Source organism: Xyrauchen texanus, chromosome 40 (assembly GCF_025860055.1).
Source record: "Xyrauchen texanus isolate HMW12.3.18 chromosome 40, RBS_HiC_50CHRs, whole genome shotgun sequence".
NCBI classification, from domain to species: Eukaryota; Metazoa; Chordata; class Actinopteri; order Cypriniformes; family Catostomidae; genus Xyrauchen; species Xyrauchen texanus.
Genome location: NC_068315.1, coordinates 12,379,887 through 12,389,464, shown reverse-complemented (window position 1 = coordinate 12,389,464; position 9,578 = coordinate 12,379,887). Strand labels below are relative to the sequence as shown.

Here is a 9,578-nt window from a genome sequence, read left to right as displayed (position 1 = left end):
AAGACTAAATGCATGGTTGATTAAGGTGTTATGTAGTAATGCTTGAAGTAATTTAATTAGTGCCATGCTAGTGGCAGAACAGATGTTGGTAAGAAAATTTGATGGTGACCACAACAGTGAGGGCAGCGAGGCTTAGAGGAGTGTCAGTACAACACGGAGGATGTAACTGGGACTGTAAAGTGATTTAAAAACCATTTTAGTTATCGTCAACAGGAAATGTTTTGTTATTTACCAAAATTTTAAACCCTCGATTTACAATTGAAAAATGTTGCCAGTCATATCGAGAGACAGATTACGTAAAAAGTGTCTTTACTCTCATAAATGATTATACAACCCCTTATTGTGCTACCATGCTGCAGCATTTTGCATTATGGCAATAGAAACGATACTGGAACATTTTTACATGTTGACCAATCTTTACCAATATATCAATTTAACCAGAATATCGCCCATCCGTAATAAATTTTTTTCAATGACTAGTCATTTTAGTAAACTAGCAATAAAAGAATGAGAAGATGTGTCCAAACTTTTGACAGGTACTGTAGTATATAAATAAACTTTCTTGCCAAGTGGATCCTATTTCCCATCTCTGCGTACTGTATATATGCTGTAGTTTTGGTCATTTTTTTGGACAGAGAATGGCAAGACCACTGAAAACACGACGAGTGTGACAATAAATGTTTTTGACTTGCTTTCAGTCCCATAGTGGGTTTCCATGGTGATGCTCTCACCTCTCTCCCGCTGTCACTGTAAGGCTGCAAAAACAGAAGTCATTGACATGTTTTGCATAGTTACAGCTCGCAGAAACACAAGCCCGCCAGTATCTGGCTAAACAGAACCGACTGAGAAGAGAGGGCATATAACCAAGCAGCTTCAGGCTCGAGACTAATTTAACCTCAGACATCATGCTTCAACTCCCACTCAGTGAACTTTTGCTTCTCTCTCCTCTGATCACACACAAAGAAAGGATGTGTTTAGGAGGACTCATCGCTCTGCTGGACACCGACTGCTTCTTTTCCTGAATCGTGACTGTAGGAGTGAGATGGAGTCAGCAGTATGGGCTTTGCGTGCCATGTGCAAAAAAACCCATACCGAGTTTACTGTAAAATCACACTTTGGTCGTGGCAGCTCCCACAGCGAAGTGCACATAGCACTAACTATTGGTTCCCTACTAACAGGCAGCATTATTCCCTCAGAAATGAAAGGCTGAATTAAACAGCATTGAACTGCACAAGACAGGGACCCGCATTAAAGAGCTGCCTCTGGCCGTACTATATACAGATATAAACGTCTGCGACTCTGACATCTGCAAGTGAAGAAGCTCCCAGTAAAACCTATTGACATACATGCTGAACCCCTGTGGTCCGCTGTTGTCTTACAGGAGTTGTCAGGAACAGACGAGTGTTTGCAGACAAAGTCAAAACTCGCTTTTTGTTTTCATTATTTAATTCATTTCAAGTGCTGATCAGACACTATTGTATTGGCAGGTGGCAGGATTCAGTGGGGAAGGGGGCTGGAAAGCTCTCCAAAGTGCATGGATGCATTGCAGATAATGCCAGAGAAGAGGAACTGAGCTGATTCTCACACCAGCAATGGCTGATTTTTTTTTTTTTTTATGGTTCCCCGAGCTACTGAAATATTTAACTTTTGAAGTCAGTTGAGGTAAAAAGAATGGTGATCAAATCTTAAATGTTCACACACTTACACACAAGATGTAAGTCCACGCCACGTCAACAAAAATGGCCAGGGCCTGCAGCGAAATCCCTATATTTGAAATCATTTTGGATGCGTCAGTAAAAGGCCCTCACCAGAAAAGAGGGCATCAGCTACTCTTCTGAAACCCCCTCTTTCTCCATTCCGTACAGTACATTTAAAGCCTCATCAAATTGACTGTCTCGGTTGTCGAGTTAGGTAACAAGGCGCAATAAAATGCCACCCCTCAATGCTCTGGGAGGCAGAGTAAGGACAGAGACAGATCGGACGGTCTTCACAAGGCAGCAGTTGCTTTCCCTTACATGTCACATTACTTTATGTGTGCAATTATGTCAGAGGTAACTGGACATGTGGAAAGAATACAAATCGAAGTATTAAGTGATACCTGGGGTGGGGACAACAGGCTTGGTGTTATTTTTCAGTATAGTTTAGTATTCTGACTTCAGTTAAAAAACACATTTTAATAGCTGTTGTTCGGCCCTGTCACTTTTAACATCCAGATTAATTACTGTAGGAACATCAGCAACAACCTTGTTAGAGTAACACAAACATATTAACAGAAAACAGACTAGCAGCCGGTCTTGAAACAAGTTGTTATTACTGTTGCCGTTTGCTCTGAGGGATTTCAGATTTCTCCTTTCTTGTTCATGCAGCTTGCAGCAGAATAACTTACAGAGAATAAGGAGGCAATTAAAACAAGCACTGTCAATCAACAGTTGTTTTAGAAAATGGGGCAAAAATGTCAATGATAAGTAATTACAATGTTGCCAAAATTTTCACAGACTCTATCTGTCGCTGTAACAGTTTGCATTGCATGCATTTGTGCCACTTTCTTATAAAACAAGGGCAACGCCGTCCAGTGGCACTCATTTATATTGCTATGTAGAGCTTGAGAAGCCTGGGGATGTCTCTCAATAGAGCACTATTCCAGTTTAACTAGACCCAATATAGATTTCAAAGAACACCGTTTTCAATAGTCAGGCGAGAAAAATACTTGGATGGATTGTTTACTGACCTTAGCTCTGCATTTAACTGCTAAAGCTGGTTTTAAAACTCAAGGATTGTATCACTCAAGATGTAACTTAATGCTGGATTTTGTCAAGGGCAAGCCACAAGCAATGAAATAGGACAGAGAGATTACATTTTTACAGATCCTAACTTGTACCTTAACTTGTACCTCAACACTGCTGCCTCAAGACTATCCACTGTTCACACAATACACTACCTAACACTAAACTGAAAATAAACATATCATGATATTGCTGTGTTTTTTGGACATGATACAATGGTTAATACCATGGACAAGTACCATAATATTCTTTGCAGTATGTTTGTTTGAGTGCCATGTCATGATATGAAAATAATAATTCCACAAGGCCAGGGGTTTTCAGCTTTTCACAACACGATTCCCACTACGAAGATATATGTACAGTAGTAGACACACGAATAGACTTGCTCGGTTCACATTTGTTCTTCTTTTTTTTAACCTTTGGTTTTGTTTTCAACATCAAGATACAGAAACACACTTGCGTCTGTCTGCCGCAAAAATACTGAAATCGTTCAAAAGACAGCGGGCTGTCCGCCGAAGACAATTTTTGCGAAGGCAAGCAGAAATCATCTCTCTGCTTGCAGTGCGTGTGCGTCAATCCCGCTTTTCGTCAAGGTAAGTGTATACACACACACACGCACGCACGCACGAAAGTAAACCCTTTCCGCTCATTTTGAAAGTGACGCGTGTGAGACTGACGACCACATTATACGTCATCAATAGCGGTTCACTTCCGCGGTTTGGTTCGATTGCGTTCATATCAGCAGCGAACCGTACTGGAGTTCACATGAACCGTACCCCAGACCACCTTTTTAAGCGGACCCGAGTACGGTTCGCGGGTGCGCACCCGAGTTCGGAACACAGCGTTCACATCATCCAAACGAACCGAACTCTGACGTCATTCGAACCGGGGTGCGCACCAAAAGTGCAAGTGTGAAAGCCCCCTAAATCTCTTAGGGGACTTTCACACTTCGTTCGATTGCCTGTTCCGAACCCGAGTTCGATTGCTCCCCCCTCCCCCCTGCCCCCGATGGACTGTGTTCACATTATATATTTGTATCCGAACCGCGGTACGCTTGCGTCATCAAGCTGCAGCTGGTGCGTAATCGTGTTGCTTGATAACCGCGAAATGAAAAGGCGTCAAAATTCAATGAATAGACTTGCTCGGTTGACATTTGTTCTTCTTTTTTTTAACCTTTTGGTTTTGTTTTCAACATCAAGATACAGAAACACACTTGCGTCTCTCTGCCGCAAAAATACTGAAATCGTTCAAAAGACAGCGGGCTGTCCGCCGAAGACAATTTTTGCGAAGGCAAGCAGAAATCATCTCTCTGCTTGCAGTGCGTGTGCTTGTGCGTCAATCCCGCTTTTCGTCAAGGTAAGTGTATATACACACACACGCACGCACGAAAGTAAACTCTTTCAGCTCATTTTGAAAGTGAAGCATGTGAGACTGACGACCACATTATACGTCATCAGTAGCGGTTCACTTCCGCGGTTTGGTTCGATTGCGTTCATATCAGCAGCGAACCGTACTGGAGTTCACATGAACCGTACCCCAGACCACCTTTTTAAGCGGACCCGAGTACGGTTCGCGGGTGCGCACCCGAGTTCGGAAGACAGCGTTCACATCATCCAAACGAACCGAACTCTGACGTCATTCGAACCGGGGTGCGCACCAAAAGTGCTAGTGTGAAAGTCCCCTTAAACTCGTGCCTCGTGCCCACTTCAACTGCTGTTCGCTCCCCCTCAAAGGTTGAAAACACCTGTATTAAAGTGTATTACTATCAGATAATGTTACTGTAAAATTGTATTACCACAGTAAGACTTTAAAGGTACTGTTCAACCAATAGCAATAGCCGCAATAATAATAATAATAATAATAAATAAAAAATAACGTTACAACACTAACACAACAACCGAAATTAAACTCTAAGGGGAAGACCATATATTTAAATTGTTTTCTAGATACATTTTCGTTTCTTTTTTTATGTATCTGTGTCAGTATCCCCATGCTTTATACACAAACCTTGTGAGTGATGACATGAAGTATGCTCCAAAAAGAATATGACAGTGGATATAATCCGGAAACGTTTAGTATTGAACACAACAGCAACCGTCTTCACACTTTATCTTGCTGTCAATGATTTGTGACAAACTATACAACATTGCCATCTGCTGACAGGCTGCTTGAACAACCTTCTCACTGGGAAGAGACCAGAAATGTTGATCAGAAAATGAAATTCAGATCAGAAAGCTTCTGTTTTTGCAGTGGCAGGATCGTCGTATATTAATGGTTATTAATATAGCCAATTTTATCTGTTTGTTTGTTTGTGTGTGTGTGTGTGTGTGTGTGTGTGTGTGTGTGTGTGTGTGTGTGTGTGTGTGTGTGTGTGTGTCTGTCTGTACAATATTTGGTTTGTTGATACATTGTGCCACTAGAGGGAGTGCTATTCCAATTTCCTTTTCGAAACATTGGAATTTGGCCTAATTTAACTAAATTTAGGCAACACAGTGATTACTGATTACTTCTAATACATTAACAGAAATTTACAAATATATTTATCCACATTTTCTAAATCCTGACTCTGTTATTAAAACCATCTTCCTTCAGTATTATCAGCAGTTTTCTATGCTGAAAAAGAGTGAATAGCAATCAAATTAAGATTAAGCAACACATACTGTGCCTAAAGAAAACACTAACCCCCCTCAATAATATTGTTTTCTACTTGCTTACTTAAAATTATGTATTCCATTTTTATTTTGACGTTTAGTGAGAAGAGACGAGACGAGAACAATTTAACTGCTTTGTATATGTTTTGAACTAAACACAAATTTCCAACTACATGCAACTCACTGATTCTTGAGATAAGGGACAAAATATGCCTAACATACACAATTCATCTTTATTTTAAAAATCAAGAAATTCATAACAAAAGAAATACTGGATAAGTTAAATCTAAAGGAAATGTGGATACTCTGGGAATCTTTACTTATATTTTAAAATAATTTCATTCGAATTTTTTCAAATGCATGCTCTATACTTGGATTCTTAAATATAAATATCAAATGAAAGGTAGGTACCTTTAAGATATCAAACAATATATTAAGAAAACTTTATATAATATTTTCCATAAAAACTGCCTATCAAAGTTGTGTCCTCTGTTTGCGTCAACTCTGATCATCTTTAACTCAGAGTACACCTTTCCCACTTTCTGCTCATGGTGGATGCAACAGTAGGACACGTAGTCTGGTATATTTGATATTTTTCATATTTTAAACAAACAGTGTATAAGTCTCTGCAGTCACAGCTTCAACTTGTCAACTCCGTCATTCTCATTATTATAATTTTGGCATTTTAATTTAGTTTATAGATGCCTCTTCAACTGAGGGGGAAGAAAATGGCTCCAGTGTACAACACATGTTTACGTGGAAAACTATTACATTTTGTCAACTCTGTCAGAATATTCAGAATAGTATGAAAACAGAAACATTTATATATATACACTGTAAAATCCAATAGCTTTCCTGACTCACATATACTAGTTAACTTTACTCCGTTATATAAAATACATACTTCTTACTAGTTGTTTTGAGTTACAGTCAATTGCATGGTGAAAAAAGCTATTTACTTATTGTTTTGAGTGAATATAACTTTGTTGAAGTTATCTTAACTTGCTTAGAGCGACTATTTGGAACTCAACCTACACTGTAAATTCCAATAGTTGTCATAACTTGCATAAATGAGTTAACTGTAGTCGGTTGTGAATAATTACAAAGTAACGGTTAATTGCATGGTGAAATAAGCTATTTACTTATTGTTTTGATTGAATATAACTTTGTTGAAGTTATCTTAACTTGCTTAGAGCGACTATTTGGAACTCAACCGAAGAACAAGCAGGGCTGGGTGTGAGCATGCTCAGTAGAAGTCACCAACGGTTAGTCTCGTGCTCAAGACCACAGTGGTGCCTGTCGGACTGTGCTGACGCATTTGCTGAAAAGTTAATGATTTCATCGCTTGTCGAATAATAAGGTAAGTTTTCAAACGAATTAGGTTAATATTTGTGTGTGAATTTGTGTTTCTGTCCGCTGCCTCCACATTAGCTTTTGTTAAACATTCACAAACCTTTATTGTTTTACATAGTGTAGCCTAAGGCAGGCCTAACTTACTTTTTTTCCTTGTAACAATTTTAAATTGTGATGTGTGTGTGATATGTGATCCCTTTTAACCAAAGACACATTTCTAACACTGGTTGATAGATAATAAAGTTGTTTTTTTTTTGTTTTGTTTTTATTTGAACGGGCAGAGCACTTGTTCGGGCATATTTTAGGCGGCATTTTGAAAAATTGCCACGTTTGAAAATCTATTTTAACTGAAAGTAGAAATACTCACATTGTTAATGTAGTAGCTATACAGTTAATTTTAGTTTTCCCCGAGTTGATAATGTATTTTGGTCGAATGTTGGGTATTAACAACACAGACATATCCGAGTAACAAATTAATGTTGGCCTATCGATTACATTTGCTGCATCCGTCCTTCCAGAAAAACGCGGAGATTATTGGTGATTGTTGCGGACAAAAAACCTTGAATATGCGGGCTATTTATGCAGTTTTATGCGATAAAATTGTGGGAACTAGCAAAAAATTTCGTCACCTCAGAACGTTCCCATGGCAACAGGTGAAAGGATGAAGGTGAAGAGGAGACTGCTTTTGTGGAACAAACGCAACATTTTTCAACTTTCTGCTAAGATATATGTGACTTTTTTGCAACGAAAATGTGGGGATTATGAAATCATGCAAGCTCTGCATATTTTGCGCGGAAATCTTTAATTTATGCGTCGTATTTGAAAAAAAATGCGGACTTTGGCTGATAGCCTAATGCTTTGAATCATGCGATCGCTAATCGCGTTTTTCTGGATGGACTGGGGCTTTTTGTAAGCTAGGCTACACAGTTTGCAGCCATATTTGTCGGACGATTAAGAGAACATAAGTAACTTTACTACTAGTTTCTGTTTAATCTATTGCAAACTTGTGTGTAAAATAGATGAAAGAAACGTTGTGGTTTATGTATGAAACGTCTGAATTATACTTTCTTCTTTCCTCTAAAAATTATCATCTCGTAGCACAGGTTCAGATTTATCTTGTGACTCTTGCAAAAGTCTTGAAGATCAAATAATTTAAATAAAATGCTGCTAATGCACTGATTTATCAGAATGTACTTTAAACGTTTTTTAGTATAAAGCTAGTCACAAACCAACACTTTCTTTCCAACAAGTACTATTATTTCTTTAAGTAAATGTGGTTGCTAATATTGCTGTAATTAATACTTTTTATATTTATATTGGAAAACAAGCAATTTTCTGTAATGCTTTTAAAGTATACACATGTGTCTTTAATCTACAAATCACATGACTGTAAGTGGAGCTTTCTTTTAACTAAGACATTCTTTGTCCTTTACAGAAGTGCTTGTGACAACTGCCTTGAGGGCTCTTCACAGCTGCTTTGTCAGTGCGGGCTGGAGTACACTGGAGGTAAGAAGTAGACAACATTTTGGAGGATATTATATAATATATATATATATATACTCTGTGGTACCACCTAAACAGAGGTGGTACCACAGAGGTGGAGCCGTACCGTACCATGCAGTGGAAAAACATCAATATAGTCAAACCATGGGTCACAGGAGGGGCGGGATGTTGATCAGCCTGCAAATCTTCCTTCCTTGTCAATGACACAGCCTATCAAACAACCGAAACCAACATCTGCACCCTGTGTGTTCAATGCTACTTTAAAGTCACCTAGTCCGTGCTTGTAAAATATCTACCGCGACTTGTAGCGTCATCTCAAGTTTTTAACCGAGTGAAGTCTGTGCGATTGAACACATGCACATAAGACGACCGAAGACTTACAACTTACACCTAAAATTTCCACTTACAATAATTTCTTGCAGATGCAGTGGACCTGTAAGCAGTGTATTTTTTCTACAGACAAAAGAGGACAGTTGTTGAAACACTATCGCCTAAAACATGGAGGCTTTACTCGGCAACAACCAATACCATGTCTTCATCACGATTGCTTATGCACTTTCAAATCTTTTAATGCACTCAAAGTGCACTTATCTGTTTGGCACTGTCAATCAGACATTGGACAAGCAAGTAAACCCACAGCTGTATTTCACTGCCAATTATGTGAATACATAGAGCCCTGCACGGAAGCAGATTTTTTCACACACTTGCGCAGCCATTTAAAACTTAAGCAGAGAGTTCTGTGTCCATACTGAAGGGTGTGAGTTTTACAGCAATGTGTATTCAACATTTAATGCACACAAAAGTAGGGTACACAGAGGGAGTGCTACAACACATTTTAAAACTGGAATAATATCAAACATTGAACATCAAGATCAGTTGACTGAAGTGGAGAAAGATGTTTCCTCACAGGATGACATGGAGTGTGAGTATGAAGAGTCTGTATGTGACATAAAGGACTTGGAAAGTCAGCTTGAACGTAACCTTGCTTCTCTGTTTTTGAAAATGCAAACAATCCTGCATACATCAGAAAGTGCTACACAAGAAATTATTCAGCAGATCAATCAGATCCACTTACTTTCACAGCCATTACTTCAAAGTAAAGTCCAGGAGATTATCAGTCAGCATTGTGGTGATGTGGATAATTCCATAGTTAGTGACGTTGTAAATGCAGTTTCACAAACGAATGTCCTGCTGAAATTCACTTCTACAGGAGGATCCTTGTCAACAGCTAGCAGGAGAGCATCTTATATACAGCAAGAATTTCCTCTCGTTATGCCAGTTGAGTTTC

The 9,578-nt window shown here is 38.9% G+C and overlaps 1 long non-coding RNA gene across 1 annotated transcript; it reads left to right on the top strand.

The window, feature by feature from the left end:
- Positions 1-6,623: 6,623 nt before the first annotated feature.
- Positions 6,624-8,845, top strand: LOC127633904 (uncharacterized). Its single transcript, XR_007969272.1, has 3 exons — positions 6,624-6,794; positions 8,223-8,293; positions 8,713-8,845. It is a non-coding gene; the product is annotated as an uncharacterized LOC127633904 (long non-coding RNA).
- Positions 8,846-9,578: the final 733 nt, after the last annotated feature.